The following is a 17,264-nucleotide window of genomic DNA, read 5'->3' on the forward strand; positions in this document are numbered from 1 at the left end:
GGCAGCATTTTTTAAACACCATGACATCCATGAAATTCCATGTATATGAAGACATCCTAACCAATATACAGTGGGGCAAAAAAGTATTTAGTCAGTCACCAATTGTGCAAGTTCTCCTACTTAGATGAGAGAGGCCTGTAATTTTCATCATAGGTACACTTCAACTATGAGAGACAAAATGAGAAAAAAAAAAATCCAGAAAATCACATTGTCTGATTTTTAAAGAATTTATTTGCAAATTATGGTGGAAAATAAGTATTTGGTCAATAACAAAAGTTCATCTCAATACTTTGTTATATACCCTTTGTTGGCAATGACAGAGGTCAAATGTTTTCTGTAAGTCTTCACAAGGTTTTCACACACTGTTGCTGGTATTTTGGCCCATTCCTCCATGCAGATCTCCTCTAGAGCAGTGATGTTTTGGGGCTGTCACTGGGCAACACAGACTTTCAACTCCCTCCAAAGATTTTCTATGGGGTTGAGATCTGGAGACTGGCTAGGCCACTCCAGGACCTTGAAATGCTTCTTACGAAACCACTCCTTCGTTGCCCGGGTGGTGTGTTTGGGATCATTGTCATGCTGAAAGACCCAGCCACGTTTCATCTTCAATTCCCTTGCTGATGGAAGGAGGTTTTCACTCAAAAGCTCATGATACATGGCCCCATTCATTCTTTCCTTTACACGGATCAGTCGTCCTGGTCCCTTTGCAGAAAAACAGCCCCAAAGCATGATGTTTCCACCCCCATGCTTCACAGTAGGTATGGTGTTCTTTGGATGCAACTCAGCATTCTTTCTCCTCCAAACACGACAAGTTGAGTTTTTACCAAAAAGTTCTATTTTGGTTTCATCTGACCATATGACATTCTCCCAATCCTCTTCTGGATCATCCAAATGCTCTCTAGCAAACTTCAGACGGGTCTGGACATGTACTGGCTTAAGCAGGGGGACACGTCTGGCACTGCAGGATTTGAGTCCCTGGCGGCGTAGTGTGTTACTGATGGTAGCCTTTGTTACTTTGGTCCCAGCTCTCTGCAGGTCATTCACTAGGTCCCCCCGTGTGGTTCTGGGATTTTTGCTCACCGTTCTTGTGATCATTTTGACCCCACGGGGTGAGATCTTGCATGGAGCCCCAGATCGAGGGAGATTATCAGTGGTCTTGTATGGCTTCCATTTTCTAATAATTGCTCCCACAGTTGATTTCTTCACACCAAGCTGCTTACCTATTGCAGATTCAGTCTTCCCAGCCTGGTGCAGGTCTACAATTTTGTTTCTGGTGTCCTTTGACAGCTCTTTGGTCTTGGCCATAGTGGAGTTTGGAGTGTGACTGTTTGAGGTTGTGGACAGGTGTCTTTTATACTGATAACGAGTTCAAACAGGTGCCATTAATACAGGTAACGAGTGGAGGACAGAGGAGCCTCTTAAAGAAGTTGTTACAGGTCTGTGAGAGCCAGAAATCTTGCTTGTTTGTAGGTGACCAAATACTTATTTTACTGAGGAATTTACCAATTAATTCATTAAAAATCCTACAATGTGATTTCCTGGATTCTTTCCCCCCATTCTGTCTCTCATACTGTAGTTGAAGTGTACCTATGATGAAAATTACAGGCCTCTCTCATCTTTTTAAGTGGGAGAACTTGCACAATTGGTAGCTGACTAAATACTTTTTTGCCCCACTGTAGCACACTTTGAGCACTTTGACCCGAAGTTCAGCTCATACGTTCTCGTGTAATTGTAGATGGCTGTGGTATTTACCCGTACATTTCTTTGAAAATTGGAGAACTTTAATAAAATTCTTTCTGGATCCTAAGTCATGGCATCCTGCTGTGCCTAAACGCAATTCATACCAGCCTAGAGGCTAATGGCTCATAAACAGACTGACCTCTATAAGAAGCAGAAAGGTCCAACAAATTATCTTCCTGTTTATGACTTCCCTTCCTTTATATACCTCATTTCCTTCATTTTAAATCATCCCCAACCACAGTTCCTCCTCTTGACTCTCTCATTTTCACTCTGACCAAGATGATTATCCTACATAATGGCCTTCACTGAAGGTTTTTTTTTCCCCCCCATTATGCATGGATTGGTCCAGCACTTCTACAGCAGCTGTCAATCCTGCCCTGAAGATATTAAATCAATTTCTTAATCAGCACATTTTCAGGGACACTGCACTCTAGTGCTTTTGTAAATGGCGTGCCTTGAAGACCTGTGATTGAAAGCTAAGCCACTTCAAACAGCTTGAAATGTTTTTTTCTAAAATCTCATTGGCAATTGAGTCAATATGACTAATGTTAATATCATATAACGTGACAAATTTGAGTCGTTTCATGTCCTGTTGAGATGAACATCCTTTATCAGTATCTGTGCAAGTGCTCCAAATCTCTAACTCTGTCTGGATTTGAACCGGAAATGGGCGTGGCCTGGACTAGATGTTTGCGTTTTGCTTTTAATATGAATCTACACCCAGACCACCACCAGAAACTGGAAAACAAGTAATTTTTCCCCATATTTACAAAATTACAAACACTTATTCACCTCCTGAACTTCATAAACCTCAGTGACATCACTCAAATTCATCATCAGTCTCGACCACACACCCTGTCGAACTTTGTCAGTCTTTCACTTTGTAATTTAATATGATTGAATAAGCTCAGGAACTAACTTTTGAAACAAAAACAACAAATTGCTTGCAAATCAAGGAACTGTTGCTTGGAGTCAACATCAATACCCACCTTATAATTAATAATTCTTCTTTTGGCTGCTCCCAATTAGGGGTCGTCACAGCGGATCTTTCGTCTCCATTGCTCCCTGTCTTCCGCATCCTTCTCTACCACACCCGCCACTTTCATGTCCTCTCTCGCCACATCTATGTATCTCCTCTTTGGCCTTCCTCATTTTCATTTACCTGGCAGCTCCATCCTCAACATTCTCCTTCCTACATCTCTTCTCAGGATGTGCCCATACCATCTCAGTCTCATCTCTCTTAGCTTCATTCCCAAGCTCTCCACATGTGCTGTCCCTCTGATGTGCTCATTCCTTATCCTGTCCAACCTCATCACAAACCTTAACATCCCCAACTCCGCCACCTCCAACTTTGCCTCCTGTCTCTTCGTTAAGGGTACGATCTCCAATCCATACATCACAGCTGGTCTCACTACTGTCTTATACATCTTACCTTTCCTATCACAAATGACTCCCGAAATCCTTCTCCACCCTGCCTGCACTCTCTTTCTCACCTCACTATCGCAGCCCCCATTTTCCTGCACAGTTGACCCCAGGTACTTGAATTCACCAACTTTCTTTACGTCTACTCCTTGCATCTTCACTACACTCTCATCCCCATCCTCATTGATGCACATGTATTCGGTTTTGCTACTGCTCACCTTCATTCCTCTTCGTTCCAATGCATACCATAGCCCAAATACTTTATCATCAGATTTATTTTAGATTTTGAGGTTTGTTACATTCCAGAAAGATCACAAAGGTTCACTGGATGTGCAATCAGAAGCACATATGAAGTATTTCAGCAGTATTTCATTGCAATGCCTGTCGGATTTTCCTGGAAGCTTTTAATTTAAGAATAAAATGTTCTCCAGAACACGAGTTAATTATTGAGGTTTATTTGATTCATCACATAGATCACAGTTTGTGACAGGGAAGGAATACAGGGTGCAGCCTCAATTGATTTGGAATAGATTTTTAACGCTGGATGCCCTTCCTGACATAACCTTCCCCAATCTATCCAGGCTTCGGACTGGTGCCAAGTCTGCACTGGCTTGTGTAACCCCAGTGGCTAGGTATTTACCCTCATCTGCAGGTGTTTGAACAGTGGAAGAAACCCGGAGCACCCAGAGGAAACCCATGCAGAAAGGAGGCACTGGGAGAATACGCAAACTCCACACAGAAAGGCCCCCATCGGCTATGAGGTTTGAACCCAGAACGTTCTTGCTTTGAGGAGACAGTGATGGCCACTGAACCACCATACAACCCAAATCTTATCATCTTGAAATAACAAAGTGTGCTTTCTCGTGGGAAAGAGTTAATTATTTATTATTAATTTTTAATAATTTTAGATAGATCTTTATTCAGAAGACCTACATCATGCAATGTGATTTTCAGTATGGCTCCAGAAAAGTTGAAAAATATACATCATTAAAAACTATAGGGGAGAGCAGGGTAAGATGAGCCACTTTTTACATTTTTCATCATAACTACATGTTAAAGCCATTTTTGCTTCCAGTCTACACACCATACCAAATTTCAAAGTGTACTGTTACTATCTGAGCAAAAAATAATTGATAAGCTCTTATGGTTAGAGTGATATTACCTCTTGAAAAAAAAATGTCAAGTGGCTCAACTTACCCCATGCACGGGGTAAGATGAACCACTGTGTGGGGTAAATTGAGCCAACACAAAACATGTTAGGTTAACAAAGTAAACAACTTTTATTATTAGAAGTGCAATCAATGAATCAAGTCAAGTCAATCAAGTGGGGGATAGGGCCGTTGCATAGAGAAGGGGAGATGAAGAGAGAGGTGATAGAACGAGATGGGATAGGGAGGGATAGATAGATGGACAGAGAGAGAGAGAGAGATATGCATAGATAGATAGAAAGAGGGATGGTTAGAGAGGGAATGAGAGATGTACTATATTATAGAAATTACTAAAACAGTAGAACAGTGCCAAAAAAATCTTATTTCTTTCAGTAGGTTAAAACATTGCTAAAACATGCAGCAATCATTCCATCAATCATTTCATCATTATTCAATGTTCCAAGCATTCAAATTGCAAGGGAACACCATTTGCCTCTCCCTCCGTGCTGTCCCACCAACAGTAAAGGGGCGGGGCAATTTTTTCACAATATCCTGTCTTGACAGGACAGCCTCATCTTTCTCTTTGAAGACAAAGGTCGGCTTTCTTGCAGAGCCATGGCATGACCAGCTTCTTTTGAGAAATCTTGCCTCTATTTCGAAGACATCCAATTTGATTATCTGGCCAATGAAGTAATGCACTTTCACCAACTTGGTCTCTACCTCTCCATTCTTTATCTTTTCAATGAACCTAGTCAGAGTCATCCTGTCCAAATGCATATCCCTCGCCACAGCCCGAATAGGCCTGCCTTTCCTGACTTCCTCTGCGGCTCTCTCCAAAACTGCACGGGATTGTGCGGCCCTGTCTGTTTTTCTTTTGTATGAGTGTGGCATCATGCACACCTGTAATAACAGAGGGCATTATTTTATTTATTAAAAACCTTTTAAACACATTATTTATATTAACATGTTATTTATTTGTTGTTGTTGTTGTCATATATGACCAGTAAATGTGAAAACTTAAGTGTCATCCATATTGGGTAAGCTCAGCCACCAATGGGGTAAGTTGAGCCAGTGGCTCAACTTGCCCCATATCTAATGGCTCATCTTACCCCGTGGCCACCATTTTGTAGAAAAATGCTAATAAAGGGGATTAAGCTAATCAAAATTATTTTTATTAGCATTCATATCATAGCTTAGAAAGCCACTAACTTAACCCTAATGTGTCTAAATATTATTCTACTTTTGTCTTCTCTAAATCATCTTCACTGTGGACAAACATGGAATTGACTTAGAAAGCACAAACACATTTTTATAAATATCTCCCTCACCTAGTTTGACATGTGGTGCTCCTCTCCACAAGTGTAAGTAAATGGTCCCACCCCCCCTTTGAATGTGGTCACATGGTCACATTTGTTTACTGTTTCTTAGAAACAGGGGGTGGCTCATCTTACCCCCTGGCTCATCTTACCCCGCTCTCCCCTACTGAAATAAACAGTTAGTAAGACATTTGAAGAAATATGAAAAAAAAAACAAAAATAATAAATGCTGAAAAAGCATTAAAAATCTTAAACAAAATTAAATAAAAATAAAATAAACAAAAGGCTAATTATTTACTATGAAGGAACTTTTCAGTCCTTTATTTTTTTTTATTACCTCCATTTTTTTTTTGCAATTGGTCTGTTTGTGTAAACAGGATTACACAAAACCTACTGACCTGATTTCTGTGAATCTTTGGTGAAAACTTAAATTTTGCAGCTGAGCCAGGAAATTAATTTCACTTTCTGTAATGTTGAAAGATGACATTTGGCCTTCAAATGTGCACTCAGCAATACCATACTGTACATATTCAAACCTAGTACATGGCAGTAAATTTAAATGGAGGGTATGCACTGATGTCCCTTACCCACCAGGACATGCCCCCTTCAGTCAGATTGAGTGGCAAAACTTAGGCCCAATCCCAGTGTCCACACTAACGGACTCATGGAATTTGACCTGCGTTCCTGCTAAATCCAGGAGGGCTTTGGGCTGGCTCACTGTCAAATCAGCAAGTCCATGAGGGCTCTCTTACAGACATTTTGAGCCCTTTATGCTATAAACAAAAACATTTACAGAATGTGAATTTCTACAGATTTTGCTTGAGGGAAATTACCCATAGTTCATAGCATTGTGACATGAAACATGAGGTTACCAGGGGAAGCATGGAAGGGAAAAAAAAATTAACAAAAACACACAAAATCAAAGGAATGCAAGCACATGCTATTTAAAAAAAAAACACCTAGTTTATTCATCAATCACTTCTTTTACTTTTTGCTTAATGATGCTGTTTTGACAAAAATAATCGTAAATTGATTTGACCATGGGCGGCACGGTGGTGTAGTGGTTAGCGCTGTCGCCTCACAGCAAGAAGGTCCGGGTTCGAGCCCCGTGGCCGGCGAGGGCCTTTCTGTGCGGAGTTTGCATGTTCTCCCTCCGGGTGCTCCGGTTTCCCCCACAGTCCAAAGACATGCAGGTTAGGTTAACTGGTGACTCTAATGCCGCTTTTCCACTACAAACGCGGCTGAGCCGTGCTGTGCCGAGTCGAGCTGAGTCGAGCTGAGCGGGGCTGTTGGAGTTGCATTTCGACTACAACCGCACTGAACCGTGCTGGCTGGAAGTGGGTGGACACATTGGGTGGAGTTAGCGAAAGTGGGTGGACGTCACGTGATGTCGTTAAGCAGCGCAAACAGTGACATCAGTGACAGTGGCAGAACAAGTCAGAGCCGGGCCGGGGGCGGGGCAAATGACCGGGCCCTTTATTAAAGCTTATCATAACATCATTTTAGGCTACAAAATGTCCGCAACTGCGGTGTTTACCAATTTCAACACTACCGGGTGCAACTATATGTTATTTAGTACATCAAGTCCTTCAAACGAACATGTAACTCAGAAACAAAAAACATTAGGATACTGTACATGGCTCATAATAAAACATCAATAGCCTATACTGCGCACATTATTTGAAGGGCATACGAATGAGCGCTCAGAGTGGTGACAGGAAGAGTCAGAAATAAAAGGAGGGCGGTGCAAACCTCACTGAATGCACTGTGTTTACCAATTTCAACACTACGGGGTGCAACTATGTTATTTTGTACATTAAGTCCTTCAAACGAACATGTAACTCAGAAACAAAAAAACATTAGGCGACATACTGTACATGGCTCATAATAAAACATCAATAGCCTACTGCGCGCATTATTTGAAGGGCATACGACGAGCCTTGCGCTCCGCGAACTCGTCCACGATGCTCTGTATGTCACTGATTCAGTGATCTTTTAAGCGGTAGTCTCACGACCCGGATAGTAAACAATAAACATGGAGGACATGGAGTCGTTAGTGTTGCTGGTCTTGGTGCTGTGGCTTGTTGTCACCGACAACGCGGACAGATACTGGCAAGAGCGTATAGATGAGGCGAGGCGCATAAGGCTTCAGAAATTCTCGCAATTCGTAATTATTCTTCTTCCGGGTTTACAGTGTTTACAGATCCCAGCGCGCTCGCGGGGCGTGTGTGGGCATGTGAGGACACTCCTCCTCACCAATCAGTGCACAGGGGAGTGTCTGCTCACGCCCCCAACCTCACTCGGCACGGTTTGGCTCGCTTCAGCCCCACTCCAAAACGGTGCGAGTTTTAGGGGCTAAGCAGGGCTGAAACGAGCTGAGTCGTGCTGGTTTTTGGTAGTCGAAACGCGAGCCGTGTCGGGCTGAAGTGAGCTGAAGCGAGCTGAAGTGAGCTGAAAAAGGGTAGTGGAAAAGGGCCATAAATTGACCGTAGGTGTGAGTGTGAATGGTTGTCTGTGTCTATGTGTCAGCCCTGTGATGACCTGGCGACTTGTCCAGGGTGAACCCCGCCTTTCACCCGTAGTCAGCTGGGATAGGCTCCAGCTCGCCTGCGACCCTGTAGAACAGGATAAAGCAGCTACAGATAATGAGATGAGATGATTTGACCATTACTTCTCGTCCACTGTGTAACGCAAGAGCCTGGAACACATAAGCCTCGTTTCTTTAATGTCTTGGCCATGAAGAAAGTGTACAGTGCAAAACAGGAAGACATCCCAAACCCACAATAGTGTGCAGCAGGTTTTGGTCTCATCAAGATCTCACAATGTGCCGTCCCATTCCAGTTTATACCATTTTGATATGAGAGGATTTGCAGCCTCTCGCACTCCGTCACATACCAGGTGACATCAATTACATCCGTGAGGGTTCACGGCTCAGGCCATGGGGGGGGGGGCATTGGGCTTGAGCCATAGGCGACTGCAAATGGCTGCCTTTAGTCGTTCAGGGAAGCTGTGAAACCAGGAGTAAAACAAACAATTATTTGCTCAAATTAAAGGCAGATGGGCACAAATGTGATCCTTACCTTCTTCCAAAAAACCAGTGGCTCATGGATACTGGCATGTGGCCAGGAATAGTTTCCTGACATTTATGTGTCCCTGATTTTGATGCCTGGTGAATACACAAAGCAGAGCCTGAAGGAATATAAGCATTTACATTGCTGTTCTAAATCATGGTTCTCTGTGTCGAGTCTCGTCATCTTTTAGTCTTTATGTTTTAGATGGACTATATCAGAATATACCGGTACCTGGTAATGACCAAGTTACCAGGACATCAATGGATTTTTTCTTTCCTGATGACATAGGAATAAAATTAGGGCTAAAATAATGAAAGGGTAGTTCAGGTCTCTGCTCTCCAAGAGCCCTTCTAGTTTAATATTTTATTCATTTTATGTAGTCACATACATTTATTTACTTTTTCCATTCATTATTGACAGACTGAATGAACGTGAAAATCACATTTACTGGAACGTCGTTTAGGAAATAAATCTTTCACGTCTTCAGAGGGTGTGGGCGTGACCCTTTTTTCATTTGCCTGGACATGACATCCTGTTAATGTACCGGTGCCATAAATTTGTTGAAAAAGTCCAGGGGCCCAGTCCAGTGTCTGTAGGCTTTATGTAGATACACTGGGGGTCACTGTACAGACGGACATGGGACCTGATGGCCTTAATAATGTCTTTAACAGATAAAACATGAATACATTTTTTATTACACACACCCAGTACAGGAGATTTGTTCGATGGAATATTGCTTATCCTACATGTATTACATCACTCTACCTAACGGAGAATGAGTGTTGAATATGGTTTACGATATTGCATGGTTGTCAACACATCACACATCAGAGACATAAAACTTATGCGAGTGCGAATTTGTAAAACAGACATGGCCGCCAGGTTTGCTCTGTTACAAAATATGGAAGATTGAGAGAATTTTGAAAGAAAAAAAGATGCGTTGAACACCTGAAAGGAATGTAGTATAATAATAATAATAATAATAATAGCTGAATTTTTCCATGGTCTATCAGATATATTCCATTCAGCTACTCGTCTTCGACTCATTCAGCGTCTTCAGCTATCATGACCCTGAATGAGTCGAAGACGAGTAGCTGAATGGAATATATCTGACAGGCCACGAAGAAAAGCCACCCAATATTATTTCATCTCATCTCATTATCTCTAGCCGCTTTATCCTGTTCTACAGGGTCGCAGGCAAGCTGGAGCCTATCCCAGCTGACTACGGGTGAAAGGCGGGGTTCACCCTGGACAAGTCGCCAGGTCATCACAGGGCTGACACATAGACACAGACAACCATTCACACTCACATTCACACCTACGGTCAATTTAGAGTCACCAGTTAACCTAACCTGCATGTCTTTGGACTGTGGGGGAAACCGGAGCACCCGGAGGAAACCCACGCGGACACGGGGAGAACATGCAAACTCCGCACAGAAAGGCCCTCGCCGGCCACGGGGCTCGAACCCGGACCTTCTTGCTGTGAGGCGACAGCGCTAACCACTACACCACCGTGCCGCCCCCCCAATATTATTTAAATATTAAATTTAAATAAATTATTAAATCGTTACATTAACTCATGAGAAAATGGCGTTAAAAATTATTGCAAGCACGGCTGTTCTCGGCTTCTCTACATGCACAATGAGTATACAAGTTACTATTTTTAAAATGAATTAATAAAATAAAAAAGTAAATGTTTATTTTGTAGTTTAGTGCACACTCCTGCAGCTGAAAAAAGAATAGTGGTGTCTACTATTTATACCTGTTCATTCTGAACAGGAAGTATTGGTCCATTTGTTTACATCCCAAACAGATGAATGAACAGACACCAACAGTAAATGAGTCATGTACATGGGCTTCACCTGTCCTTAGTCCTGGGTGTGACTTTAAACTGCAACTGGTGGGGAGTCTCAGGTCCAGGAGGACTTGAGTATTGTGGAAAGTGGAGTTACCCCTTAATCACCACTGCTCCCAGGTCCGCTCTGACCTGGAGTGGCAGCACCTGCCTGGGTTCCAGCTGTGGGTTAAATAGTACATCACCAATAAGGCGCTGGCAGCAGGGTGCTTTTCAGTGCAATGTGGTAGATGAACCCAACAGGATCAATGGCACACCACCAGATGGCATGTGGAAGAGCCACTCAAATGGCCAATGGAGGGCATCACTTGGCAAGTCAGTTGTCACTGTGGGGCAACTTCCATACCCATCAGGTCTGTGGCACTTTTGTGCACCACTTGGCATCAGGTCTGGAGGTCCAGAGAGACAAACACAATGGGGGCATGACACCATTTGTCTTACCTCACTGTGCAAGGCGCTTTGTTAGGAGAGGAGACTAGCATATGAGAGTTCACAAGGCCAAACATTCTGTGGTGGCTCGGCCAGGCCGTTCATGCCGCCGCTGTGGGTGACTATCATTCTGGTGCGGGCCTCACGGCCCATCTGCGTTTCTGCACATCCTAATGAAGCAGTCATCATCGTTAGCGATGGACAGCCAACTTTCACTTGTCTTGGGAGGTATATATTGGACTTCTCGGTCATGCATGAAATTAAAAAACACGCCTGTTTTTGGGTGAAGAGGGTTTTTTTGTGACCCCAGGTTTTATGTAGAAAACATGACATGATAGCCTAAATTAGCTAGTTTGATTGATTGGCCGAACATCTTTGCCACCTCAAACCTCCCGGGTTCCCAGTTTGATGCTGAAAAATAAACACTCAGATACAGAACCAGTCAAGTTTGGACACATCTACTCACTTGAAGATACTTTCAAAATTTCTTGCCATTTCCCACACTGACTCACCTTCATGTCTTAAAGTAATGATGAATGTCATTTCCCTTTACTTCGTTGTTCGGTTCTTGACATAATACTGTATGGATTACTACAGGAGTCGAATAGGGCCCTTTATTCATTTACTACATGATGATCTCAAATGCATTAAGGTGGTGAGAAACTTGTCCACTAATTACCTTTTGATGAGACACACCTGTTAATTGAAAAACATTCCAGGTGACTCCCTCATGAAGCTGGTTAAGAGAATGTCAATAGTGTACAAAGCCTCATCAAGGGAAACACTGAATACTTTCAAGAATCTAAAATGGCAAACATATTTTGTTAAGCTTTTTGCTTACTGCTGTATATAATTCCATATGTGTAATTTCATAGTTTAGATGCCTTCAGTATTGTTCTACAAATGTAGAGCATTTGAATGAGAAGGTGTCCAAACTTTTTTTTTTTTTTTAGATATTTTTTTGGGCTTTTTGCACCTTTTTTATTGGATAGGACAGTGTAGAGACAGGAAATGAGCGGGAGAGAGAGAGACGGGAAGGGATCGGGAAATGACCTCGGGCCGGAATCGAACCCGGGTCGCCCGCATTCATGGTATGGCGCCTTAACCACCTGAGCCACGACGCCCCCAGGTGTCCAAACTTTTGACTGATACTGTACATACACAAATAAGATTTTTACAGATCAACTCCATGAAGTTTGGTGCATTAAATCACAGTCACGTCCATTCTTCATGGCTGGTGAACAGAAGCAGCTTTGCTCTTCAGGAATGCTCAGACTGCTTGTGAAAATATTCATCTGCACATCTTCACCCAAGAGGGACTCCAACGAGTGCAGAAACTCCAGCTCTAGACAGTATGCTTCTTGGTTGAATTTCAAGGAAAATGAAATTCAATCAATCTCTTTCAAGGCCCACTTCTTTTAGTCAGGAAAATAGTATACTGGTTTGGATTAACAGAAATGGGGGTGGGAGACGCACACACTCATTTTACCAGGTAAATTAACAGGTTTTGAATGAGTTCCTCTCAAACAAACACTCAATACAGTGACTCCTATTCTGCTCCTTGGCAAGCAGTGTGATCCTGAAGCTCTGTCCTGTCTCAGCAGTTTACACTGAAGCATGGCCTGTAGCTCTGGGTTCATGCTGTTACAGAGAAGAAAAGTTTCATTTTCCGTCCTGCAAACAATCGAATTACTGTCATGTGTGTTACGTGAAGGTCCATAATCTTTTATATAGCTGAAGAAAAAGAAATAATGAGCTCTAAAGAAGCTCTTCTACTCACTCAATAAGCATTCCCCACGTGCCAACCCAGCACTTAATAAGACTCAGAAGGCTTTCCTGGCACGCTTCCATATGCATCGCAAGTTTTATAAACAGTTATGGGGAACTAAAGAATGTTGCAGTGATGTGAGCGAGAGGGTTTATAGATGTTTCAGTTTGGTCATTTTCCTCATAAGGGAGTTCATGTTCTTGAAGCTGATAAAGCAGAGATCCAGGAGCCAGCCATCAGGGCTGAGAGCTCAAGAACTGAACTTCCTGCTCCGAGATGATCACTTGAGCTGCTGAACCACCAAATGCGTGGGATCCAGAATAGTCAAGGAGTCCTGATTACAATGCAAATCCATCTCTTGTGGGAATTCATTCTCCTTCAGCTCAGTGAATGTAGAAAGGTTTTTAGAAGGAAAGAAAAAAAAGTTGCTTGTACTTCATTTTTCCCCTTTCCAAAACCCTGTTCTCAGTAAAATAGGGAGAAGGAGGAGACAAAATTATATTTTCTATGATATCATATGCATCACTACTCTCAAACTGTGAATGTGTTGATATAATAAAAAGAAACTCACAGGTTGGCTTGAAGATAAGAAGTTTATCATCTTGTGTTGAAAAACTCACGTTTTTCATACGAAATACATCACAGATCTCAACTCATCATCTCTAGCCGCTTTATCCTGCTCTACAGGGTCGCAGGCAAGCTGGAGCCTATCCCAGCTGACTACGGGTGAAAGGCGGGGTTCACCCTGGACAAGTCGCCAGGTCATCACAGGGCTGACACATAGACACAGACAACCATTCACACTCACATTCACACCTACGGTCAATTTAGAGCCACCAGTTAACCTAACCTGCATGTCTTTGGACTGTGGGGGAAACCAGAGCACCCGGAGGAAACCCATGCGGACACGGAGAGAACATGCAAACTCCACACAGAAAGGCCCTCGCCGGCCACGGGGCTCGAACCCGGACCTTCTTGCTGTGAGGCGACAGCGCTAACCACTACACCACCGTGCCGCCCTCATCAAGGATCTGAGCGACATATTTAAACAAGATTGTCAATGATGCTCCGTAACTCCATCCCCTGTCGAGTCCAGAAGGATCGATCTAAAGTGGGCCACCAAATGTTGCAAGCTATATATATTTAAAAAAAAAAAAAAAAAAAAAAAAAACACACACCATGTACAAGCTATATATAGAAGTGATACCCACCATAGAAATACCAACTTATTTACCAGAAAGAATCCAAAATGGCAAGGAATTGACAGAAGTGATTTTTGTTGAACATTAAGGCTTAAATAGTCCATAACTACATTAATAATTGTAATGAAGCAAATCTGGGTAGAAGTTATATGCACCCTAGGTTCCCCTACCTGCATGCCAGAAAGAATCAAAATCTGTGAAGAATTGAGGGAGAAGGGATTTGTGTGGAAACTGCTCATTAGGGATTGATTAATTACTCCATATCTTCATTATTAACTGCAATTATGCAAATTTGGGTAGAAGCCATATGCATCCCAGGCAGACGGACCTTCCTGCCAAAAAGAAGAAAAATCAGTGAAGAAACAAGAGAGAAGAAGCGATTTTCATGAAATGTGGATGACGATGGACGGACATCAGACAACACATAGTGGCATAAACTCCTCATCTGTCGGCCAGATGAGCTAATATACTTTATAGTAATGAACAATTACTGAAGAATTTTCCTTTTAATGCACTTTATAAAAGGACGTTCCAAGTTCACGTTTCATGCATATAAATGCATTTAATTAACATCGCCCTCCTTCACACTCGTTTACATATTCCTACCTAAAAGCTGCCGCAATTTAACCCTCGTTAAAATCCTGCACTTTTGTTCACAACGCAGTTTATTTTCTTGACATTTCTGCATTTCCACACTTGCTGTGCAAGTCCCTTTGCCCGGCCCAATTTATTACCTCCATCTCTCTTCTCTGCTGCCTTATCTGCACCATCATACCTCCCTCCATCTCTGTCTCTCCTCCCTTGCCCTATCGCTCTCGTGCTTATTACATCCCTCCCTCTTCCGCCATCGATTCTCTGCTTCTCCATCTCCCTGTAGTCTTGCTGCCTTTCATTCCCCCCCCCATGCATCTCCAAAAAGGCTTGGAGCATAGTGATGGATTCAGGATGGCCCAAAAAGCGTTCCCGTTTCGGGTCATCCGAGGGCCCAGATAGTGCTGGGTAAGCAAGTCAGAAGGGGCAGCGGGGGGGAGAAATAAATAAAATACATACAGCTGACTGGAATGTAATATGGGGGAGAAATGCCTGAAAGGGTGTAAATCTGTCTACAGAAGAGAGAGGAAGAGAGGGAGTAAGCTGTGGGTAAACAGGGAGGAAATGGTCACCTTACATATCTGATCCAATTTGTAGTTTGGTCAGGATGAATGGAGCGCTTGTGTAAACATGAAGACGGCTCGGCGGAAAGACTCGAGGGAGCTGATGATATCATAGTGAGACAGATGCATCTATATTAAAACGCTGAAAACTCAAAGTATTTTTGGTTCACGATATTTTCTGTTTCCTCTGCTCAGAGTTGTAGGACATCAAAATTTTAACAATGAAATCATTACATTAACGGCATTGAGCAGACGCCCTTATCCAGAGCGATATACAACATACTCGGAGCAGCCTGGGGTTAGGGGCCTTGCTCAAGGGCACGTTAGCCATTCCTGCTGGTCTAGGGAATCGAACCAGCAACCTTTAAGTCCTAAAGCTGCTTCTCTAACCATTAGGCCATTGGCCTCTCAGGTTTAGAGTGGTCCAGGGATCCAGTGCAGAGGTTTAACGAGGTTGTGAACATCCTCAGCGTAGCAATGTTCAGACCCTTTAGAGCCAGTTACTGTATGTAGCTGAAATTGGCTTTAAATGTACACACCATCCAAGAGATCTTATCCTTTAGGGTGAAAATGATCATGTCCCCTTGAGATTACCACTTACATGGTTCGCTTTTGTATGGTACATTTGAAAGGGTCAGATTTCTCCGTGAGGTACAGTATTTTCCAAGTGTGTGTCGTTTTATTTGCAGGCATCGTAACAAGACTGAGAAACAGGAAGCACTCTTTAGACCAGGGGCATCAAACATACGGCACTGTAAAGATTCTTGTACGGCACAACGAACGAATTTATAGTCCGTGTTCTAAATTGCTTACTGCACATGCAGCAGGGGTAACTTTCATGAGTCAGGATGCCACGTGATGTCAACATCAGGACTTGCGTTACACGTGTTTTTGCGACAATGTGCACATGAGCGTTTGGTATTTTTACACAGAGAGCAAACATTAAGAATTCTGGGTCAGACTCTGGAAATCGGCAACAGAGACCGTTGAACTGCTTCAGCAAGCCTATGGAAATAAAGCAATGAGTCGGGTGAGGTGTTTTGAGTGGCATTCGTGGTTCAAAACTGGAGAATGATGAGAGGTCAGGGTGATCTGATGATCCTAAGGTACATTTTCTTGGACATTTTTGAGGACTGTGCTTGTGAAACATACCAAAAGTCTCCATTGACCCAGAATTTGATGTCTGCTGAAGATTGGGGTCCCTTATTTATTTAATTGCAAAATGTACACATGCACATTGTCTCAAAAATATGTGTAACAGGTCCTGATGTTGACAGCACATCATGTGGCATACAGACTGAAGAAAGTTACTGCACACTCCTGCTGCACGTGCATGAGGATTTTGTGTCAATTCTTGATCGATAATCCCAATTAAATCCAGGGTCCAGGTTGTAACACTCGGAAAAGTTAAGGGGGTGAATACTTGTGAAATCCTTAGTGATTCATGTTCAATCCGTGCATTCAGACCAGATTTAGAGAGGTAAATGCTCATAAATTAACATGTTAAAAGAAGAGGAGTTGATTCCTCATTGGCCAATAAACTTTTGTCAGAGCTGGACATCTGAATTTACGTCGTTTCCAACCTGTTCGTTTTGTTCAAGCTTCAAAGTCAAGATACATCAGTGTTCGCCTTTTGTTCACAACAAGCTAGTCAGCTAACAGTGATGGACTGTACATTTTCCTTCTCAAAAAAAAAAAAAAGAACCCCATTGTCATCATTACAGAGTTAACAATCTAATACAGCTGTACGTTAATTAATCTGAAGCTAATACTTCACATATACACTCACCGGCCACTTTAATAGGAACTTCTTGTTCTTGATTCTAAGATTCCTGTTCTTGGCTGCAGGACTGGAATCTAATGTGGTGTTCTGCTGTAGCATGCTGAGATGCCTTTATACTCACCACGGTTGTAAAGAGTGATTATACGGTATGAGTTACTATATTCTTCCTGGCAAATAAACAACTCGAAGCAATCTGTCCATTTTCTGATCTCTGACCCTCTCTCATCAACAAGGCGTTTGTTTCCACCCACAGAACTGTCGCTCACTCACTGGATGTTTTTTGTTTTCCGCACCATTCTGTGTAAACTCTACAGACTGTTGTGTGTGAAAACCCCAGGAAGGAGATCAGCAGTTTCTGAAATACTCAAACCAGCAG

At 42.6% G+C, this 17,264-nt stretch overlaps 1 protein-coding gene across 2 annotated transcripts in view; it reads left to right on the forward strand.

The window, feature by feature from the left end:
• The window catches only part of si:dkeyp-23e4.3 (rho GTPase-activating protein 7), a 98,196-nt gene that overhangs the window by 9,907 nt on the left and 71,025 nt on the right, over positions 1 to 17,264 (forward strand). The window lies entirely within an intron of this gene.

The sequence above is a fragment of the Neoarius graeffei genome, chromosome 12 (assembly GCF_027579695.1).
Source record: "Neoarius graeffei isolate fNeoGra1 chromosome 12, fNeoGra1.pri, whole genome shotgun sequence".
Classification (NCBI taxonomy): domain Eukaryota; kingdom Metazoa; phylum Chordata; class Actinopteri; order Siluriformes; family Ariidae; genus Neoarius; species Neoarius graeffei.